This window comes from Triticum aestivum, chromosome 1A, assembly GCF_018294505.1.
Source record: "Triticum aestivum cultivar Chinese Spring chromosome 1A, IWGSC CS RefSeq v2.1, whole genome shotgun sequence".
In the NCBI taxonomy this organism is placed as follows: Eukaryota; Viridiplantae; Streptophyta; class Magnoliopsida; order Poales; family Poaceae; genus Triticum; species Triticum aestivum.
In genome coordinates this window covers 20,704,057-20,726,194 of record NC_057794.1, presented here as the reverse complement: position 1 = coordinate 20,726,194, position 22,138 = coordinate 20,704,057, and the positions used below count along the sequence as shown (strand labels likewise).

Below are 22,138 nucleotides of genomic sequence, written 5' to 3'. Positions count from 1 at the left end.
TAAATCTTAGCCGACTAAACTTTAACAATGTCGTATCTAGTGTGTCTGACCTAAGTACGCATGGGAAGGTCAGACATGTAAAAACAATACCTGCCATACTCCGGTCAAGCATTGGCCCCCGTCACTTGCAGGATGGGTGGCGCTTTCTGTATCGGTTTACTGTAGTCTCAAAAATTGAGTTTATAAAGTTTCATGTAGTCTCAAAACAATGTTGCCAAATTCAAAAAAATGTTCACAATTTTTTAAATTCTGGATTTCCAAAATTATGTCCAAATTAAAAAAAATCAATTATTACATAATGCAACAAGCGAATAAATGATTAAAAAAATTAACCTGAAAAGGCAAGACTGAAAATAAAAAACAAAAAGATAATCCAAGAAAATTCTATAATCTTCCGAAACCGGCATGCGGGTGTGTGTTTGGTCGCAACCTAGACCTACACGTAGACCAGGCTCTGCCCTTATTGGGCGCGAGAGATACATGTCCCTGACTGCGAGGGATCGGGCTTGCCTGCTTCCTTCCCGTGCTTCCATCCATGCTCCCACCTCATCCAACGGCTGTCCTTTTTTCTTTTTTCTTTCTAATCTAATCATCTCCCCCCTGATTTTAAGGGGGTGGGACCGGGCACTATTTTGTTCCAATCAAATTAAGCCACGTATGCGGGAGTACGGATGGGCACACGGGAGGGGAGCAGGCAAGTCTCGTCCGACTGCGAGATGTATCCTGGTCTCGCCAATGTGCGTGCATGCCTTAGTGGGCTGGCCGATTAGAGCGATTTTAGGAAGGTTCTATAGAAAGTTAGCGACCTGCTTTACATTCTGCTGTGCGAGATTATCTTTTTCTGTGTTTTCTATATCGGTTTTTTTCTTTGTTTTCTCTTTGTGTTTTATTTTGTTGGTTTTCTTTTAGGTTTCCAATCCGTCATTTATTTATGTTTAGTTTCAAATTTGTTTGTTCTTTCATTTATTTTCAGATACTTTGCCAAATGTTTCGAAATATATGTTGAACATTTTCCTTATGTTCGTTGAACTTTTTTCAGATACACATTGATCATTTTTGCGAAATGTGCATTGAATATTCTATGAATGTATGGCTGAATATTATTTTAAAAATATGTAATTCTTTTTCATAAATACCATGAACAATTATTTAAACATACAAACTTTTGTGAAGTGTTAGAATTTTTTTAAATGTCAGAAAATCTTTTTTGAATGATATGAACAATTTTTAAAATTATGCGTACATTGTTTTACATTGAGTAAACATTATTTAAAGATGTTTTGAGCATATTTATTGAAACACTTGGACATGTTTTAAAAAATTCATAAACATTTGGTACAACATTTTTCAAAAATTGCATAGACAGTTTTTTTTACCTTGAAGGCAATTCATTGACCACTAGGCGGGCACGAACGCTTGTAGCGAGCAGCAGCACCCTGACGCACCGAAGTAGGAGCCGTAGGGGTGGCCAAAGATGATGCACGAGGCACCGGACGAGGATGAGGTACCAGAGGGGTGGCGTTCTTGATCTTCTTCTTCGCTGCTTCCTCGGCGATCACTGACGCGGCTATCGTTAGTTTCCCAGCGGGCCATTGATCTCTGCTTCAAGATTCGTGCTCCTTGTTCTTTTTTCTCTGTTGTGTCTGTTGTCATTTTTTGGGCCAAATAGTCTGACAAACCACTGTTCTGGGTCAGTCAATATTTTATTGGGCTTAAGCCCATTTTGTATTGCCTGCATAAAAGGCCGATGATGCTAGTTCTTTTCCCGTTTCTACGCATTTTCTGTTTTTCTTTTTTACTTTTAGCTACTTTACATGGGTATTTTTGGGGCGTTGGATGAGCGTAAAATGTATAGATGCAATTACTATAGAAGAAGTGTACAAATTGTACTAAAGTGTTAAAATTGCACTACTATATGTTTATTTCGTATACATATTAAAAATTTGCTAAGTTGTGTGCAAGTTTTAAAAATTATTTCTCTCATATATTTTTCCTTCTTAAAGGTGATACCAATATCACTAATTCGATCTACCTTTCATTTCTTAGTTTTGTTTCATTTTCTTTCTTCTTTAAGTGTAATATGAATGTCACTAATTCATTCCTTCTTACAAAACTTCTTTATCCCGAAGTACCACTATTATATGATTATTCTTGCATACGATGAAAAACATAATTTGTGTGTTAATTGTGTGCCAATTTCCATTGTTTGCATAATATTATTTTCATTTTCATTCTTCTTAAAAGGTAATAGAAATGTCATTAACTCATTCTTCATTAGAAAACTTTATCATTTTGATATTTAATTTGTGTTTCATTTTCTTTCTTCTTAAAGGATAATACCAATGCTACTAATTAATTATCTCTTAGAAAACTTCATAATTTTGATTTTATTTATTTTTTGTTTCATTTTCTTTCTCTTTAAAGGGTAATACCAATGCCACTAAATCATTCTTCCCAAGAAAAAAATCATTATTTTGGTTCCATTTTAGTTTTTGTTTCGTTTTATTTTTCTTTAACGGGTAATACAAATGCCACAAATTCATTCTTTCTTACAAAGTTACATTATTTTAATTTTATTTCACTTTTTGTTTCATCTTATTTCTTTTAAGGGTAATACGAATGCCCTAAATTCATTATTCTTTAGAAACTTTATTATTTTTATTTTAGTTTAGTATTTGTCGCGGGTGTGGAAACCCTGTAGACGGCCCATATTTTCAATTAAATGATAGCCAGACCAAGCTAGCACCAAAATTTGCCTAAAAAAGATAACACCAAAATAAATTGTGGGGTAGTTATGGGCGCGACTACGTATCGCTTCAAGCGAGGCGGAAAGAAATCTCTCCTGTGCAGCGCCGTGTCCATGGCCAGGCAGGCCATAATGAGTTTGCAAAAATTGCACTACTTGTTTCCTTCAAATAACACGTGTGTGTCGCAATAGCCGGAGCTATCGCCCTCGACGGTGGCGGCGTGAGACCGAATCCTGCCCGTGCAAGCGCCTTATCTTTTTTGCATTTTTGTTAAGTACAAATGTAATTAAATCTTTCATTGTTTTGCTACTTCGGGAAAAATTGTTAATGATATATTTCAAAAATATTTAAAATTCCTTGATATATATGAAAATAAAAAATGTATACAAAAAATGTAGTCATCAAACACAAAAAATTGAAAAAGAATTAATCATATATTTCAAATATGTTAGACATGTAAAAAGAATGTTCCAGGTGTATATGAAAACTGTGGAACGTGAATTAAAAAATGAAACGTCAAACAATTTTTTTAAGTGATCATGTATAAAAAAAATTAATCATACATTTCAAAAATGTTATATTTGTATGAAAAACATTATATCGCTCATAGTGAGTGATACATCTGCTCCCTCAAGTAGCGCCCGTGGGTGGGCCAGCCATCAATGGGTCGCTCGCTTCCTTATTGTCTCTCGAAGGATCACTCACTTTCTATAGCTTGTCTCAAAAAAAAAACTCACTTTCTATAGCGCCCATATGGTTTCCCGAAACACTTTCTATGGCGTCTTTCATTGTCAAAAACTTGAATTTTAAGAAAATTAAATATTCTCTTTTTCATCAATTTCAAAAATTGTTCGCAGAATCAAGAAAATTTTCATCAATTACAAAAAAGGAAAAAAATTGACAAAATTGACCTTAGGACGAAAAGAATTCAGAAACTGAACTACTTTCAGAAAAATACGCTCAGCTGACCCTTTTGTGTGGCGCTCGATAGCAAGGTGCCACACTACGATGGATTCGGTTGTATGCTTTCTCTCAATTATCATACAACAACTAAAATGCGGCTTGCTTCCCCTTTCATGTCTTAACGTATTTCACCTTGTAATAAAATATGGCTTTCACAAGGTCCATGACTTGTCGAATGCTCATGGTTGGAAGTGAGGATATTGAGTTGAAAGCCTGTAAGCAATGAACTCGGACGTGAGTTCTCTGTGTTTTTGGGGACACAACCTTAACATCCACCTTCTTCCCTCGCCACATGTGACTTGGTACACAACTCACTATATGCCAAGTGGACCCTCCTTTCCATGGTCTTGCACGCGCAATCCATGAACACCGATCCTCCTCGCATGCAACCGTGTAACGCACATTAACGTCCGAGTGAACCACCTTGTGTGGACAATAATGCATAACCGAGTAGTCATCGAGCCACATCTTCAATTCCAAGAAGGTCCCAAACTTAGACCCGGGAGAAATACCATTTGTGCCGTGTTTCAAATCCCGGTGAGAAGTTGGCCTAACTCTAGGAAATATACCTTTGCCACCGTCTACCACGGCTTCATCCGCGAACTAACTGAAGGAAATATGCCCTAGAGGCAATAATAAGTTATTATTTATTTCCTCATATCATGATAAATGTTTATTATTCATGCTAGAATTGTATTAACCGGAAACATAATGCATGTGTGAATATATAGACAAACATAGGGTCACTAGTATGCATCTACTTGACTAGCTCGTTGATCAAAGATGGTTGAGTTTCCTAGCCAAAGACATGAGTTGTCATTTGATTAACGGGATCACATCATTAGGAGAATGATGTGATTGACATGACCCATTCCGTTATCTTAGCACTTGATCGTTTAGTTTACTGCTATTGCTTTCTTCATGACTTATACATGTTCCTATGACTATGAGATTATGCAACTCCCGATTACCGGAAGAACATTTTGTGTGTAACTAGGTGATTATAAAGGTGCTCTACAGGTGTCTCCGATGGTGTTCGTTGAGTTGGCATAGATCGAGAATAAGATTTGTCACTCCGATTGTCCGAGAGGTATCTCTGAGCCCTCTCGGCAATGCACATCACTATAAGCCTTGCAAGCAATGTGACTAATGAGTTAGTTGCAGGATGATGCATTGCGAAACGAGTAAAGAGATTTGCCGGTAACAAGATTGAACTAGGTATTGAGATACCGACGATCGAATCTCGGGCAAGTAACATACCGATGACACTACAAGAAATATGTCAACTAGTGACCTTCTGTCAGTGACCCTGAAAGAATTGGTCAAAAGCTGTTCCGACCATTGCGACCATTTTGGTCAGAAAGGTCGTAATTTCCTTACACGAAATGGTCATAAAGCAGACAACACTAGTCCGCTGCCTTATTTCTAGCTGATCATGACCAATATAGATGGTCATAACCTTGTAAATTGTGGTGGATTGGTATGACTTGGCGCCACCTCATCAGTTTTGCCTATTTGTCATGTCCATGTGTCAATTTTTGCCCTAGGTTGTGAAGCAACCTATATTTCTGCCATTCCCAAAATTCCCAAAAAAATCTCATGAATTCTTTGAGTCGTATATTCATCAAATATGTAAAAATCCTTCCTTGCCTAGTTCAAAACTAATTCAACAATATTCATTTTCCTATTTTGTTCACAACATCACTTTATGAAGGAAGTGCTATTTATATATTCTTGATTGCCCTCAGAATTTTTGGGTACTCTTTCCTATCCAAATCATTACCGCATGACAAAATTCAGCTCCATTTGCCTAGCAAATCTTCCTCGGCAAATTTTCAAAGTTTTTGTCCACCTAGAAGTATTGTGAAGGAAGTACTTTTTTATATATCGAAATGACATTAAATTTATGCAGTTCCTTCATATGCCCAAATTATCACCCTCCTCCAAATTGCAGCTCAGTCAAATCATCTATGTGAGCCCAGGTTCAATTTATATTTTATGGCCAAATTGGCATGTTGCAAAGCAAGTGTTATCTAGACCCCTCCTATTACCCTCAAACTTTTTGGGCACTCTTCCATACCCAAATCATTGCCACATGATAATATTCAGCTAAATTTTCCTAGGAAATCTTTCTCAGGAAATTTCCAAAGTTTCTACCTCGAGAGAAGCTTTGTGAAGTAAGTACTAGCTAGCCTTACCCAAATGATCTGAAAATTTACCAGCACATGACCATACCTATGTAACTTACCTACACCAATTTTGAGCTCATTTCATTCATCCAATCTCTCTCACCAGTTTTCCCAAGTTTCTGTCCATACAAGAGCATTGTGAAGGAAGTACTACTTTGGCATGTCCAAATGGTATCAATTTTCTATAATGCTTTCCTATGCCCAAATAACCATCCTCCACCAAATTTCAGCTCAATCCATTCATTATTTTGAGCTCAGCTTCAACATTCATAATTTTGTCTGGCGTGGTACTTTGCAAAGCAAGTACCACCTAGGATCCTCCTTTTGAGCTAAAAATTTGTTAAGACATTCTCCTTAGTAGATGATCATCCTCAGCCAGAACTCACGCCCATTGGCCATGTGCATTTCCCGTACCGCTAATCAAACACTTGACTGCTAATTCATCTTTGAGCATAGGTCAGTCTCCTCATGAGATTCTTCTGTTGTAATTTTCTTCCTAGCACCTACCTGGGGAGTGCCCAACCCACTAGACATGCCTAGGCCTCCCAGAACGCATGTCAACGCCAACGTCACGCGGTGACCACGTGACGGGCATGCGAGTTTATGCGCTTTGGAGTTGGGGCCCTAGGCCACATCCAAACCTCGACGTATCGCCACCAAACCATGTATTTATGATTAAATAGATACTTATGTAACTAGAAATGATTTTTGGAAAAAATAAAGAGCAAACAATAAGGTAGATGCAGTTTAAAATTGACCCACTTCCTACTGAATCGGCGGAAATTTGTCTTTTTCACAAGTGGTGGATCAAAACTTTTGACACCAAACCATTTTGTCAATTATGCAATAAATATGGCCTAATATTTTATAAAAATGATTTGGTCCAATTTTGCAATAAATATATGGTAGCTCCTTCACAAAAAAACTCATTTTGGGCATTCAAAAAATGGAAAATTCATTTTCCGTGCAAAGAAAATGAAAACTCCCTTAGGCAACATTGTTTGCAATTCCAAGATGCACCCTTGTGCACAATATGAGATCATTTGAACAAACTATGCCATGAATGTGGCCATAAGTTTGATCATTTGGCTCGAAAGCCCCGAATCTTCACACATGATAACTCATTTTTGAGAATACTTTTTAAAAATAATTGTCCTATTACAAGTTTATTATTTTACCTGGAAACTTGGTCACATATAATGACACAATGCGAAGGTTTAATTTTTTTTGATTTTTCTAAAAAAAATATGCCCGTTTCGAAATGCGATGAAAACGACGGGTTTGACCGTTCCTAGCTAGTGGTTGAATCTTGGAAAACTTTTGATGTTTTTCTGATTAAATATATATTTATGTATCTAGAAATGATTTTTTGAAAAAATAAAGAGTAACCTATGAGGCAGATGCAGTTCAAATTTGACCCGCTTCCTACTAAATTAGCGGGAATTTGTCTTTTTCACCAGAGGTGGATTAAGGCTTTGGACATCCAACCATTTGGTCAATTGTGAATCAAATATGGCCTAGTATTTTGGAAAATTTATTTGGTCCAATTTTGCAACAAATATATGGTAGGTCCTTGACAAAAAGAAATCAATTCGGGCACTCGGAAAATGGAAAATGAATTTTTCGTGCAAAGAAAATAAAAAGTCCCTCGGGCAACATTGTTTGGAATTCCAATACGCACCCTTGTACACAATATGAGATCATTTGAACAAACTATGCCATGAATGTGGCCATAAGATTGATCATTTGGCTTGAAAGCCATGAATCTCCACGCATGATAGCTTATTTCTGAGAACACTTTTTAAAAATAATTGCCGTATTACAAGTTTGTTATTTTCCTGGAAACTTGGTCACATATAATGACACAATGCGAAGGTTTCCCAATTTTTTTTATTTTTTTATTTTTAAGCCTGTTTCGAAATGCGATGAAAACGGCGGGTTTGACCGTTCCTAACTAGTGGTTGAATCTTGGAAAACTTTTTAATATTTCTCTGATTAAATACATACTTATGTATCTAGAAATGATATTTTTGAAAAAAATAAAGAGCAAACTATGAGGCAGCTGCAGTTCAAATTTGACCCGCTTCCTACTGAATCGGCGGGAATTTGTCTTTTTCACCAGAGGTGGATCAAGGCTTTTGACACCCAAACATTTGGTCAATTGTGATTCAAATATGGCCTAGTATTTTACAAAATTGATTTGGTCCAATTTTGCAACAAATATATGGTAGGTCCTTCACAAAAAGAACTCAATTCGGGCACTCGGAAAATAGAAAATGAATTTTCCGTGCAAAGAAAATAAAAAGTCCCTTAGGCAACATTGTTTGGAATTCCAATATGCACCCTTGTGCAAAATATGAGATCATTTGAACAAACTATGCCATGAATGTGGCCATAAGATTGATCATTTGGCTTGAAAGACATGAATCTCCACGCATGATAGCTCATTTCTGAGAACACTTTTTAAAAATAATTGCCGTATTACAAGTTTGTTATTTTTCCTGGTAACTTGGTCACATATAATGACACAATGCGAAGGCTTCCCAATTTTTTTGATTTTTTTTGATTTTTTATGCCCGTTTCAAAATGCGGTCAAAACGGCGGGCTTGACCTTTCCTAGCTAGTGGTTGAATCTTGGAATTTTTTTGGTGTTTCTCTGATTAAATAGATACTTTTGTACCTAGAAATGATTTTTGGAAAAAATAAATAGCAAACTATGAGGCAGCCGCAGTTCAAATTTGACCCGCTTTCTATTGAATCGGCAGAAATTTGTCTTTTTCACAAGAGGTGGATCAAAACTTTTGACATCCAACCATTTGGTAAATTGTGCATTAAATATGGCCTAGTATTTTAGAAAAATGATTTGGTCTAATTTTGCAACAATTATTTGGGAGGTCCTTCTCAAAAAAACCTCCTTTTGGGCACTCGAAAAATGGCAAATGGTTTTTTCGTCCAAAGAAAATGAAAACTTTCTTAGGCAACATTGTTTGCCTTTTCAATATGCACCCTTTTGCACAATATGAGATCATTTGAACAAACTATGCCATGAATGTGGCCTTAAATTGATCATTTGGCTTGAAAGCCATTGATCTCCACACTTGATAGCTCGTTTCTGAGAACACTTTTTAAAAATAATTGACGTATTACAAGTTTGTTATTTTTCCTGGGAACTTGGCCACATATAACGACACAATGCGAAGGTTTCCCAATTTTTCTGATTTTTTTTGAATTTTTATGCCGGTTTCAAAATGCGGTCAAAACGGTGGGAATAACCGTTCCTAGCTAGTGGTTGAATCTTAGAATTTTTTTGTGTTTTCTCTGATTTAACAGATACTTATGTACCTAGAAACAATTTTTGGAAAAAATAAAGAGCAAACTACAAGGCAGCTACAATTCAAATTTGACCCGCTTCCAATTGAATCGGCGAAAATTTGTTTTTTTCACGAGAGGTGGATCAAAACATTTTACACCCAACTATTTGGTCAATTGTGAATTAAATATGACCTAGTATTTTAGAAAAATGATTTGATCCAATTTTGCAACAAATGTATTATAGGTCCTTCACAAAAAAACTTATTTCGAGCACTCGAAAAATACAAAATTGATTTTTAGTTAACCACGACCAATTTTTTAGTTAACCATGACCAATTTAGATGGTCATGACATCGTATGCGTGTACTGCATTTTGACTGGTCCATGGCGTTTCACGCGGATGGTGGATGGAACACCGTTGGATTTTTGCGGATCTAACGGCTGTCCTTACCCCAAGCCCGCCTAAGCCGAAACCCTAGTCCTCGTGGACATTTTTCATTCACCCCCCGCCTCCTTTCTTTCTCCCCTCGCTCTCCTCTTCTCCTCCCCTCCCCGCTCCCTCCCATGGCAAACCCCGTCGCCTCCCCTCTCCTCCTTCCCTCCTGCGTGCGTCGGCCACCTCCCTCTAGCGGAGCTCGACCCCCACCCCCAAGCGTCGCTGCTCCACCCTCTCCCACGCCCCTCGATCCCATATCCCCATCTCCAAGTCACCCTCTCCCTCCCTCAGATCTCGATCCACCGCCGCCCACCATCGATGACCCTCACCATAGACGAGATCGAGCTCCTCCCTCCCTCCCGTTCTCTCCTAGCCTTATCGACTCTGAGCCAACCAACCACTCCGTCCTTGGGATTTTGTCGCGCAGCGCCTCGTCTCGCCGGCCCGGCGACCATAGGCAGGTAGTCCACGGCCAGGATGGCGGCGTGCCCCGCCACAACCACGTACGCGCACGACACTCCACGCCTCCCCTCCCTGTAACGCGGTTCCTAACATATTGCTCCTCTCCTCTCCTTGGGTGACATGCAGGGCTTGCGTGGGAGTAGCGCACGACGGAGGCCTCTGGAGGAGAAGCGGGAGTAGCCCGACCGTCCTCGCGCGCCCGACCCATGGCAGGAGCACCACGGCGCGCGCCTCGGAGCTACAACATCTCCTTCGGCGACTTCATCTTCGGCATCCTGCCGGCCACGCTCGTCGGCATCGGCATCCTGGCGACTTCCTGTAATCCAGTTCGGCAATGCGTGCTGGGAACTTTACTGCCTCGAGCACGGCATCCTGGTTCGTCATACCCCATCTCATCCCATCTCTCGCCCCTTTCGATGTCAGATCTTCTCTAGTCTGGAATATTTAGGCTGTAATTGATGCGCAATTTGAACCGTGATCGGATTACTGGATTACCTTCCCATGTAGGTCTAATTGTTTTCCCCCCCGGGAATGCGGCAATTAGTGTTCGATCTGTGCGACCCTTCTGAATTTATGAGGAACATGAACTGTTCGTAGTTCCTAATTTAAGCATGTGATCTGTGATGTCTAGCCATTTCGTTTTGTAGTTTAGATCTGATAAGCAATTGCAGTACGAGGATCGTGCTTTTCATGAGACATGGGTGCACTACTGTACTAGTATAGTTGCCACTTGTGTGAAATCTCAGATCTAGTTAGGCCATTATCATGCTTTACATAGTCATTTAGTGGTCCAATGTTACATTGCATCTACGGACTTGCATTATTGACGAGGGTGTATTTGGTTTGGGGCTCCATTGAAAAGGGAAGCATAAATATTCTGTCTGCCACCAAATTCTTTGTGGCTTTCTGTACTGCAAACATAGGACCGGGATGTTATTGTTGTGAGCAATCAGAAGGAAGCAATAAAACATGCTGTCTTGTGTACATTTCACCATCCGCCAATCATTTTTTTATATCATCATCTTATTACCGTGACCAAAACTTACTCTTGTTCTTGCCCTTGCAGATCGAGGATATTGTCTGAGTGGCCAGGCAAGCCTGCTACAGAGCTTTGCCCATGGCGGCGACTGCATGATCGAAATTAGTTTCAGTTTTGCTAGGATGTGTCATTATGAATCTGATACAGTGTGAAGTATGTGTTACATCTGCTCCTGCATACATGAAACTGCATGTGTATAGATAAATTTCTCTTGATCTGTAGCGCATTTGCGCCTTGGCATAGCATTTTTCTTTCCATAGAACTGAATGCCGCGGATAGAACTGTTCAGGCAGTCTGTCTTAGTAGTAGCTACTGAAAACTGACTTGCACTGCTTCATGGAAATCTCTCACGGTCACAGTGAAGAACTCTACTTGTACAGCCAAAATTGATTCAAATCCTACGTATCTAGAACTGCATCTTCACATTCTTTAGTGCAGCCATGTAGTAGCACTGTAGTAACCTTCTAGATCAGTTCATTTAGCGATTTTTTTCCGGGAGTTCATCTTGTAATCTATTTAGATCATGAAGTTTCTAGGACAGTTGCCTGCCTGCTTGTGTGATAGGCGTCACCTTTCATGTATGAAAGAAACAAGCTGATCCGGTTCCTTTGGTTGAACAGGATGTTCTTGGGTAGTGTGAGCAAGTACTGCATCAACAGCCTGGGCTGCCCCGTCTCGTGATCAAGGGCGCCTGACCCATCCTCGACCAAACAAACATTCCTCATTGTATTCCACACCGTGATTCTTGAGGTTTCTATTGTGTTGTACGTACGTACTCCTGTGCAAATTCACTGCACACTTCCAAGAGTACTATATGGCTTATGTTAGTATCATTCATGTGTTTGTTAGTGCTTGGTTGGATGAGGCCTGGATTTGTGCACCTCCGATCTGATGCATTTGTGCGTGCGTGTGTTGAACAGTGACCTCAGATATGGTGAAGGGCGCCAAGGAGAAGCAGCTGAAGGTCAAGGGCCCGGTCAGGATGCTGCTCAACATCACCACCAGGAAGTTCCCCTGTGGAGAAGGTAGCCACCTCCCTCTCTTTGCCCTTCTGCCCGATCCCATTTGCTTAGTAGCTCTGCATTGTATTTGGTCCTTACATGCTCACAGTAGCTCATTGGTGATGTGGGTCACTATGTTTTTTTGGATAGCTGACTGTTTAGACCGCTGCGGCCTTTCCGTGACGATGATGATGTTGTGCTGGGCAGAGGATGTGAAACATTTAGCCGCTGCGGCCTTTCCGGTCTTTGATGATCTAAAATTGAGCTTTTTAAAACTGATGCTTAGCATGCCATCAACGTTTTTTTGTTCCTCATCTAGAGATGCAGCTCCGTGTGTTGGTGTGATATAATGTAGAGGAGTTGCATGTGAATCGTTTGTCAGCTGAGCATATCATGTTACAAGGAGATGCTACTGAGATTTTACGTCGTTGAAGTATCTTAAACCGAGCTTTTTAAAACTGATGCTTGGTTGATCTAGCTCTAGTATATTAGTTGGGTGAGAGTCTGTTGTTGATGGTGCAGTGTTGGCATTTCTTTTTAACGTCGTTGAAGAATAAAAAGGATAAGCATTTCTCCAGCCAATTCTGAAGTAGTTGCTGTTGTGTAGTCATCGGCTGGACCTATGCATTTCATCATAAGTCAGATATTGCTTGGACTATACTTCTGAATAGAATTGAAACATTTCTCTTTCGTTTATTTGTCTTCAATTCTTTGGATCGAACAACTCTCTTGAACACATGTTCGTTAGTGTGGTGATGGTTAAACAACTACAGTTGATCGGTGTTTTTTTGCATTTTGGATTTCTCAACCTTGGATATTTTGCCAAAAATAAACCCTTAGATTCGTTGCCATTCCTTTGATCATAATTTGTTGTGGTTGCTAAGTATTTTTTAGCAGTAATAAAAACCTGGCTCTTTCATGTTGCAACCCAACAGGAGCACCCCTGTTTGTCTGCGTAATACACATATTTGCTCTGGCTGCTCTTATTTTTAACTAATCAACGCAAGGATGACGACAACCATCGTTGTTAGATTTGTTATCCATGTTGAAGTATAGAACAACAGCAGGTTAAAACGTTTTATTTGCCCTATGCAATTCTGTTGTTTATTTTCCCTTTATAGTAATTGTACAAACTGATGAATTCCTAGCATAAACAAATTATTCTGTAAGATTTGCAAACTAATGCAAACTCAGCAGCAGCAATTGTATACTTCAGCAGCAGCAGTATACTTCAGGAAGTTCTGTTCATTATACTAACGCCTCAGCAATAGTATAACTATATTAGGTGTTGTTCCTGTTATCCATACTTCATTATTCTGTTATCCATGCTAATGCCTCAGCAACAGTATACTATTGTTATCCATGCTCCTAGCTGCTTGTGTATCTGTTTATTATTCTGTTCATTATTCTTTTCCTAGTTGTTCTTTGTTGGAAGATATTGCTTTCATTGGCAGCCATGATAACATAATTTCCTCTCTTCTACAGGAGCTCTAGGCTAAAGAAGTTCGAAGAAGGGAACACTTCATCTTTGTAGCTAGTTTTTATCTTCCTAGGTGTTTTATGTTCCTGGGTGTTTATTCCTGGGTGTTCCTGGGTGTTTACTTCAGAGATGTTCCTTGATGTTCCTGGGTGTTTGCACTTCCTGGGTGTTGTAAATTACCTAGATGATGTGAACTATGCATGATTGTAATATATATAATATACTCATTTTGGTCGCCATTTGTGAAAATTTGGGTGATTGAAATATTGCAAATGTTGATTATTTATTGTTTTTTTGAGGATCAGTTCATTAATTGCTGATACATCAGAAATGAAACAAATACTACTTGGGCCCTAGAAAGGCCACAAATCAAACAATTCGGGAAAGTGAAGAAAATCGCTTAAAAATCAATTGTGAAAAGGTGAAGGCCAAGAAAACGAAAAGGCCTAGGCCCAAAAATAACAAGGCTGAAATGTTGGGCTTGGCCCATCTACCCGACCAAAATTAATATGAGAAAAAACACAAATAGGCTGAATTGTTGGGCTCGGCCCATGTAAAGTGTCGAATTGGACCAGGCTGAATCTTATCAACGACCTTTTCAATTGGTCGCAATTTGCCACGTCAGTTTGCCACGTCGGATCCGACGTGGCCTGGGCACAGAGCTAGCGACCAAAAACAGAAGGTCATAGAATCAACGACCTTTGGTTTTGGTCGTGGAATTCCACGACCTTCTCACAGAGAAGGTCGTTAATTTCAGTTTACGACCGCCAGCTTTTGACCTTCTGTTTTTGGTCAAAAAAAGGTCGCAAATGAAAATCAATGACCTTTTAGAGACCAATAGTGAGGGTCACAAGTTGACATATTTCTTGTAGTGTGACAAAGGAACAACGTAATGTTGTTATGTGGTTTGACCGATAAAGATCTTGTAGAATATGTAGGAACCAATATGAGCATCAAGGTTCCTCTATTGGTTATTGACCGGAGACGTGTCTCGGTCATGCTCTACATAGTTCTCGAACCTGTAGGGTCCGCATGCTTAAAGTTCTGTGACGATCGGTATTATGAGTTTTTGTGTTTTGATGTACCGAAGGTAGTTCGGAGTCCCGGATATGATCACGGACATGACGAGGAGTCTCGAAATGGGTCGAGACATAAAGATCGATATATTGGACGACTATGTTCGGACATCGAAAGTGTTTCGGAAGGTTTCGGACATATACCGGAGTACCGGGGGGTTACCGGAACCCCCCGGGGAATATATTGGGCCTAATGGGCCTTAGTGGGAGAAGAGGAGGGGCGGCCAGGGCAGCCGCACGTCCCTCCCCCTCTAGTATGAATTGGACAAGGAGGGGGGGCGATGCCCCCCTTTCCTTCTCTCCTTCTCTCCCTTCCTTCTCCTCTCCTATCCTACTTGGAAGGGAGGAGTCCTACTCCCGGTGGGAGTAGGACTCCTCATGGGGCGCGCCATACGAGGCTGGCCCCTCCCCCTCCTCCAATCATTTCTTATACAGGGAGGGGGGCAACCCTTGGAGACACAACATTGATCATTGATCTCTTAGCACTAGTAGAAAAAGGGTCAAATGTGAAGCACATTAGTGCCGGTTTGAATTTGAGCCGACACTAATGTGACCATTAGTGCCGGTTCCAATGGCTAGGACGGGCGGGCATCATTAGTACCGTTCGTGGGCAACCTTTAGTGCCGGTTCATGCCACGAACCGGTACTAATGAGGCTGTGTCAGGCTAATGGTCCAGGCTGGGGCCCCCACGAAGACCTTTAGTACCGGTTCATGCCATGAACCGGTACTAGAGTTTCTTAGTAAAGCTGAATTTTAGTCCCACCTCGCCAAGAGAGAGGCAGTATGAAGCGGTTTATAAGCCGTGAGTGCACAGACAATGACGAAGAGGCGGCAATGCTCACCTGCATGTTGATTAGCTTCAAGCCTTCGAAATAGCATAGATTGGCACCTGAGCTATGTGCAGTGTAGTCTACACTATTCCGAAAGGCTTGAAGCAAATTAAACCAGCATTGCAGCCTCTTTTTTTTTAATAACTTATTTGAACTCACGGACTTCTTTTGTGTTCAGTATGGCAGCATTCAAAGCGACGTCATCAATTTCCAAACATGTTCTGACATCATTTGTTATTTTTCGGTCATTTACCTAATTGTTTAGAGAGCTAAATGACCGTGAATTGAAAATCACTACAAAATGAATTCTTAAAAATGTTGAAACTTGGCATGGTATCGTCATTTCAACCCGCAATAGCATGTGCGAAAGAGTAGAGAAGGTCACGGCAAAAAACTGGACGCACTTCGTGTAAAACTGGACAAACTCTCTCGGAGTATCAGGGTTTCGGACGAGAACTCATCTGTTACACACGGGCACATTCAATCGTTTTTTAAACTTATTTGAACTCCGGACTTCTTTTGTGTTCAGTATGCAGCATTCAAAGCGACGTCGTCATTTCCAACATGTTCTGATATCATTTGTTGTTTTTCGGTCATTTACCTAATTGTTTAGAGAGCTAAATGACCGTGAAATTGAAAATCACTACAAAATGAATTCTGAAAATGTTGAAACTTGGCATGGTATCATCCATTTCACCCGCATAGCATGTGCGAAAGAGTAGAGAGGGTCACGGCAAAAACTGGACGCAACTTCGTGCACAAAACTAGACAAACTCTTTCAGAGTATCCGGGTTTCGGACGAGAACTCATCTGTTACACGGGCACTTCAATGTTTTTTAAACTTATTTGAACTCCGGACTTCTTTTGTGTTCAGTATGCAGCATACAAAGCGACATCATCAATTTCCAACATGTTCTGACATCATTTGTTGTTTTTATCAGTCATTTACCTAATTGTTTAGAGAGCTAAATGACCGTGAAATTGAAAATCACTACAAAATGAATTCTGAAAATGTTGAAACTTGGCATGGTATCATCATTTCACCCGCATAGCATGTGCGAAAGAGTAGAGAGGGTCACGGCAAAAACTGGACGCACTTCGTGTACAAACTGGACAAACTCTTTCGGAGTATTAGGGTTTCGGACGAGAACTCATCTGTTACAACGGGCACTTCAATGTTTTTTAAACTTATTTGAACTCCAGACTTCTTTTGTGTTCAGTATGCAGCATTCAAAGCGACGTCATCAATTTCCAACATATTCTGACATCATTTGTTGTTTTTCGGTCATTTTACCTAATTGTTTAGAGAGCTAAATGACCGTGAAATTGAAAATCACTACAAAATTAAATTCTGAAAAATGTTGAACAATTGACATGGTATCATCATTTCACCCTGCATAGCATGTGCGAAATAGTAGAGAGGGTCACAGGCAAAAAACTGGACGCACTTCTTGTACATAACTGGAAATAAAGAAAATAAATAGAAGAAAAGAAATAATACAAAAAATAAAAAACTATACAAAAAATTACTAAAAATAAATAGAAGAAAATAAATAATGCAGAAAAGAAAAAAAAACTATAATAAAAAATTACTCAAAAATAAATAGAAGAAAATAAATATTGCAGAAAAGAAAAAACTATACAAAATTTGTTGGCGCGTTGTCCAGTGGGCCTGCCAGAGCTAGGGTGTGCAAATTCAGGCCCAGAAGAGCCAGCAGACTCACAAGGCAGCGCGCCCTAGTTAGGCCCAGAAGCCTGCTATAATAGAGAAGCTTGAAGGAGCAAGCCACGACTGGGTTTATAAACCAGTGCGGCTGCCTTCGCTCGGCGAGGTGGGACTAAACATTGTGCACCGCCGGTGGCAGCGGCACAACCATTAGTACCGTTGGTGGCTCAACCGGTACTAAAGGGGGAGGGGTCTTTAGTACCTAGGGTTCGTGGCACGAACCGGTACTAAAAGGGGTCGTTTCCCCGCCCCTTGGCCTAGCGAAAATTGGCCTTTAGTACCGGTTGGTGGCTCCAACCGGTACTAAAGACCCCTGCCTATATATATGTCACTTACAAAAAATCAGTTTCATCGACCACCAGTACTTCTTTTCGATCCAACTTCTTCGCCGCCCGCCCATCGCGCGCGCCCTCGCTGCCCCCGCCGCCCGTCGTCGCCGTCACCGCCGTCGCCCACGCCACCCGTCGTCGCCGTCATCGCCGTCGTCGCCGTCGCCCCGCGCGCCGCCCGTCGCCGCCGCCTCTCGCCCGCCGTGCCCGTCCCTGTCTCGCCCGCCGCCGCCCGTACGCCGCCGCCCCCCGCTCGTACACACACACACATACACACACACACGCACACACACACAGACACACACACACACCACACCAACCACACACACACATACACACACACATTGTTTTTACTTATTTTCTATTTCTGTTGTTTAGATTAATGTTAGATAAATTACGTAGATAATAATGTTAGATGAATTATATAGAAAAGATGTTAAATATTAATGTCAAATATATTTTACATGAATTAGAACAAGTTGAACTAGTTGAATTTATATAGCTAGATATTAATTAGGTATATATATGAGATTTGAACTAGTTGAATTAATATAACTAGTTTATTTTTAGTATGAAAAATTAATAGAACAAGTTTATTTTTAGTAAGAAAATTTAGGTATATGAGATTTGATGATGCTAATCAAAATATTACTATATAGAACTACCTACTTTATTTTAGTAAGAAATTAATAGAACTAGTTTATTTTTTAGTAAATGCTTAGTTGAATTAATAGAACTAGTTTATTTAGTTGAATTAATAGAACTAGTAAGTGTTTAATGTTTCACCTATATATGAACATATGTTAGATATTAATGTCAAATGTTAGATGAATTAGATATAAATTATATGTTAGGTATATATCTCATTTAGTTATATGAGATTTCATTATCTAATTAACATTTTATTATATAGAACTAGCTACCTTTTTTTAGTAAGAAAATTAATAGAACTAGTTTAGTTGAATAATTAGTTGAACTAGTTAGTTGAATTAGTTCAATTAATTAGGTATATTCTTCGTAAGTGCTTAGTTGAATTAGTTTAATTAATTAGTTGAACTAGTTGAATTAACAGAATTAGTTGAATTAATAGAACTAATAAGTGTTTAATGTTTCACCTATGAACATAGGAATGTCGTCTGACGACGAACACGATTTCATTATGTGCGAATACCGCGAAGACCAGCGCGGCCTGTGCGGCTAAGAAATTTTCTAGTTGATGATAGACGCTTCAGCATCAAGCTGGATGAGAACTTCGAAAGTGATACAGTAAGTCACAACGACAAGTCTTTTTCGTAATTAAGCAATGACTTATGCTTCATTTCTTCACTTTTTAATTTTAATTTTCACTATTCTACTAGCCGTATCCCCTGCCATGTAAGAATTTTTGTCTTGGATAAGATAGGTTTCAGTCCTAATGAAACTATGGAGGTAAAAAGAGTTTACTTGAAGACCGAGCATGGTTATACTTCAACGTCAAATTATAGCAATGCAGAACAACATACAGCCTATTTTGAAATGCAAAACTTGGCAAGCAACTATGCAAGGCTTATGCATTTGAGCCTGATATGGTTATCACCTTTGATATTCGTGCCGGAAGATGATATTTGAAGGTATTAGAGACATCTGGGTCGCGATGTGCAGACGCCTCCAGTTCTACCATTATGTGAGTTTCTCAACCATATTTATGTCTTCGATATGAGATTATTTGAACCAGTTTGAATAATTAATAGATCTCAATGTTATATTGACAAGCTTACTTCCAATCAAGCAAACATTGTCCGGCGCTTGGTAGACAGGACCGTCCACTGTCCCGGGGCTGAACTAAACTTTGAGGAGACAAGTCATTATGTTTCATGGCTTGAGGATCTTGATGGCTGTCAAGACAAATTTCTTTCCCTCGCACTTAGAAATGTTAGTAATCAAAACATGCGACCAATAGTGTTCGTACTGAATTACGGTCACATATATTTAGGAAATATGGGTAAGATTTCTACTATTTCTCCCTGAGTGCAATCTTTTGCATACATTATTTTTTAAGCTAAACTTCATTGCTAAGTATGTTACTATACGATGTTCTTCAACAGGAACTCCCGATGAATGTTGTGCCTGATTGGATCGAGACTAAAGGTACCATGAATATTGTTAGCTTACGGACAAGATATCCTACAATGCACTTTAGTGCATTCAGGATTTCTAATAGCGAGGAATGCTTAATAGTAAAAGACTGAGCAAAATTAGAATGATCACAGAGAAGTACTAGGGGCAGCAATCAGAAGCACAACACGATTAGGAGACAGGTCATCTGCATGCTCCAATATGATGAATCAGCAAAGCTATACATGTTCTATGCTATTTTACCTGAGAGAGCAGCAGGAGTGATTAATTAGCAGCGGTTCATGCTCTTAGTACTTGTCTCTCATGTCCGTGTTCTTCGTCCTGAAAATTAATCTCAAAGAGTGATTGCTTTGTGGTTATGAACACTTATAATATCATTACCATGTTGAACTCGATGATATCTTTGCTATGAAAACCGTTGTGATGATATATATGATCAAGAGTTTTATATTAATTAATATGATGATATGATGATTATTATCATTTATGAAAGAAATTGCATATTAGTTTCAACTGGACGGATTCTAGCTAAGTGATCAAGTATATGCCATATCCATATTACCTCATCACTTAAGTAGGTGATCAAGTATATATAATATGGATATGACATATACTGATGACTTGCTAGATCCACGCATCCAGTCAAACTAATCACCTAAATTTAACAACTCATTATAATGTAAAACAATCACTAAATTAAATTGAAAACACAAAATTAAAGTAAAAATAAAAAAATAAAACCAAAACACACCCAAACATTTAGTACCGGTTGGTGTTACCAACCGGTACTAATGTCCTACGCGCCAACGGAGCTGGCTTGTGCCACTGGTTTCCTTTAGCACCGGTTCATGCTGAACCGTACTAACGGGAGGGCTTTAGTTGCTACAATTTAGTGCCGGTTACCGAACCGCACTAAAGCCTTATGAACTGGTGTATTGCCCGGTATGTACTAGTGTAGCCGTGTGCGTGCCCCCCCCACCATGCCACCTCGGTCATATGTAGCGGTGCTTAGGCAAACCCTGCGTCGTAGCTTCATCAACACCTCACCATGCCATCATGCTGACGAAAACTCCCCAAAGCTCTACTGGATCGTGAGTTCGCGGGACGTCACCGAGCTGAACATGTGCTGAACGCGGAGTGCCGACGTTCTTACTGAGGATCGCTCGTAAGACTACGACTACATCAACCGCATTGTCATAACGCTTCTGCTTACGGTCTACGAGGGTACGTAGACATACTCTCCCCTCTCATTTTATGCATCACCATGATTCGTGTCTTAGGAATTTTTGAAATTACTATGTTCCCCAATATGGTGTCAGAGCCAGTTTATGCGTAGATGTTATATGCACGAGTAAACACATGAGTGTGGGCGATATATCATACTGCTTACCAGGCATTCATACTTTGGTTCGCTAGTTGATGAAGCGCCTCGACTGACATTACGCTTACGCTACGTGAACGGGTTCTACCGACGTGCTTTGCACACAGGTGGCTGGGGTGTCAGTTCTCCAATTTTAGTTAGCCAAGTGTTGACTACGCCCGGTCCTGTTGAAGGTTAAAACATCACTAACGTGACGAACTATCGTTGGTTGTGATGCGTAGTAAGAACGTTCTACTCAGCCCGTAGCAGCCACGAAACCTTGCAACAACAAAGTAGAGGACGTCTAACTTGTTTTTGCATGCATGTTGTGATGTATATGATCAGGCATGATGCATATTTTATTGTATGAGATGATCATGTTGTAACGGAGTTATCGGCAACTGCAGGAGCCATATGGTGTCGCTTTATTGTATGAAATGCAATCGCCATTAACTTTAATTTATCACTAAGCAGTAGCGATAGTTTGTAGAAGCAATAGTTGGCGACGACAATGATGCTACGATGGAGATCAAGGTGTCGCGCCGGTGACGATGGTGATTGATGTCTACACACAACCTTCTTCTTATAGACGTTGGGCCTCCAAGTGCAGAGGTGTTTAGGACAGTAGCAAATTTCCCTCAAGTGGATGACCTAAGGTTTATCAATCCGTGGGAGATGTAGGTTGAAGATGTCTCTCTCAAACAACCCTGCAACCAAATAACAAAGAGTCTCTTGTGTCACCAACACACCCAATACAATGGTAAATTGTATAGGTGCACTAGTTCGGCAAGAGATGGTGATGCAAGTGCAATATAGATGGTAGATAAAGTTTTTGTAATCTGAATATGTAAAACAGCAAGGTAGCAAGCGATAAAATGAGCATAAACGGTTTTGCAATGCTAGGAAACAAGGCCTAGGGTTCATACTTTCACTAGTGCAAGTTATCTCAATAATAATAACATAATAAGATCATATAACTATCCCTCAACATGCAACAAAGAGTCACTCCAAAGTCACTAATAGCGGAGAACAAACGAAGAGAATTGTAGGGTACGAAACCACCTCAAATTTC

General features: G+C 39.9%; 2 pseudogenes; both read left to right on the top strand.

Annotated features, from left to right (window-relative positions):
- The first annotated feature begins 12,350 nt into the window (after window positions 1-12,350).
- On the top strand, window positions 12,351-12,434 carry LOC123072328 (uncharacterized; annotated as a pseudogene).
- A 99-nt stretch (window positions 12,435-12,533) lies between these two features.
- Window positions 12,534-12,617, top strand: LOC123072250 (uncharacterized; annotated as a pseudogene).
- The last annotated feature ends 9,521 nt before the right edge of the window (window positions 12,618-22,138 follow it).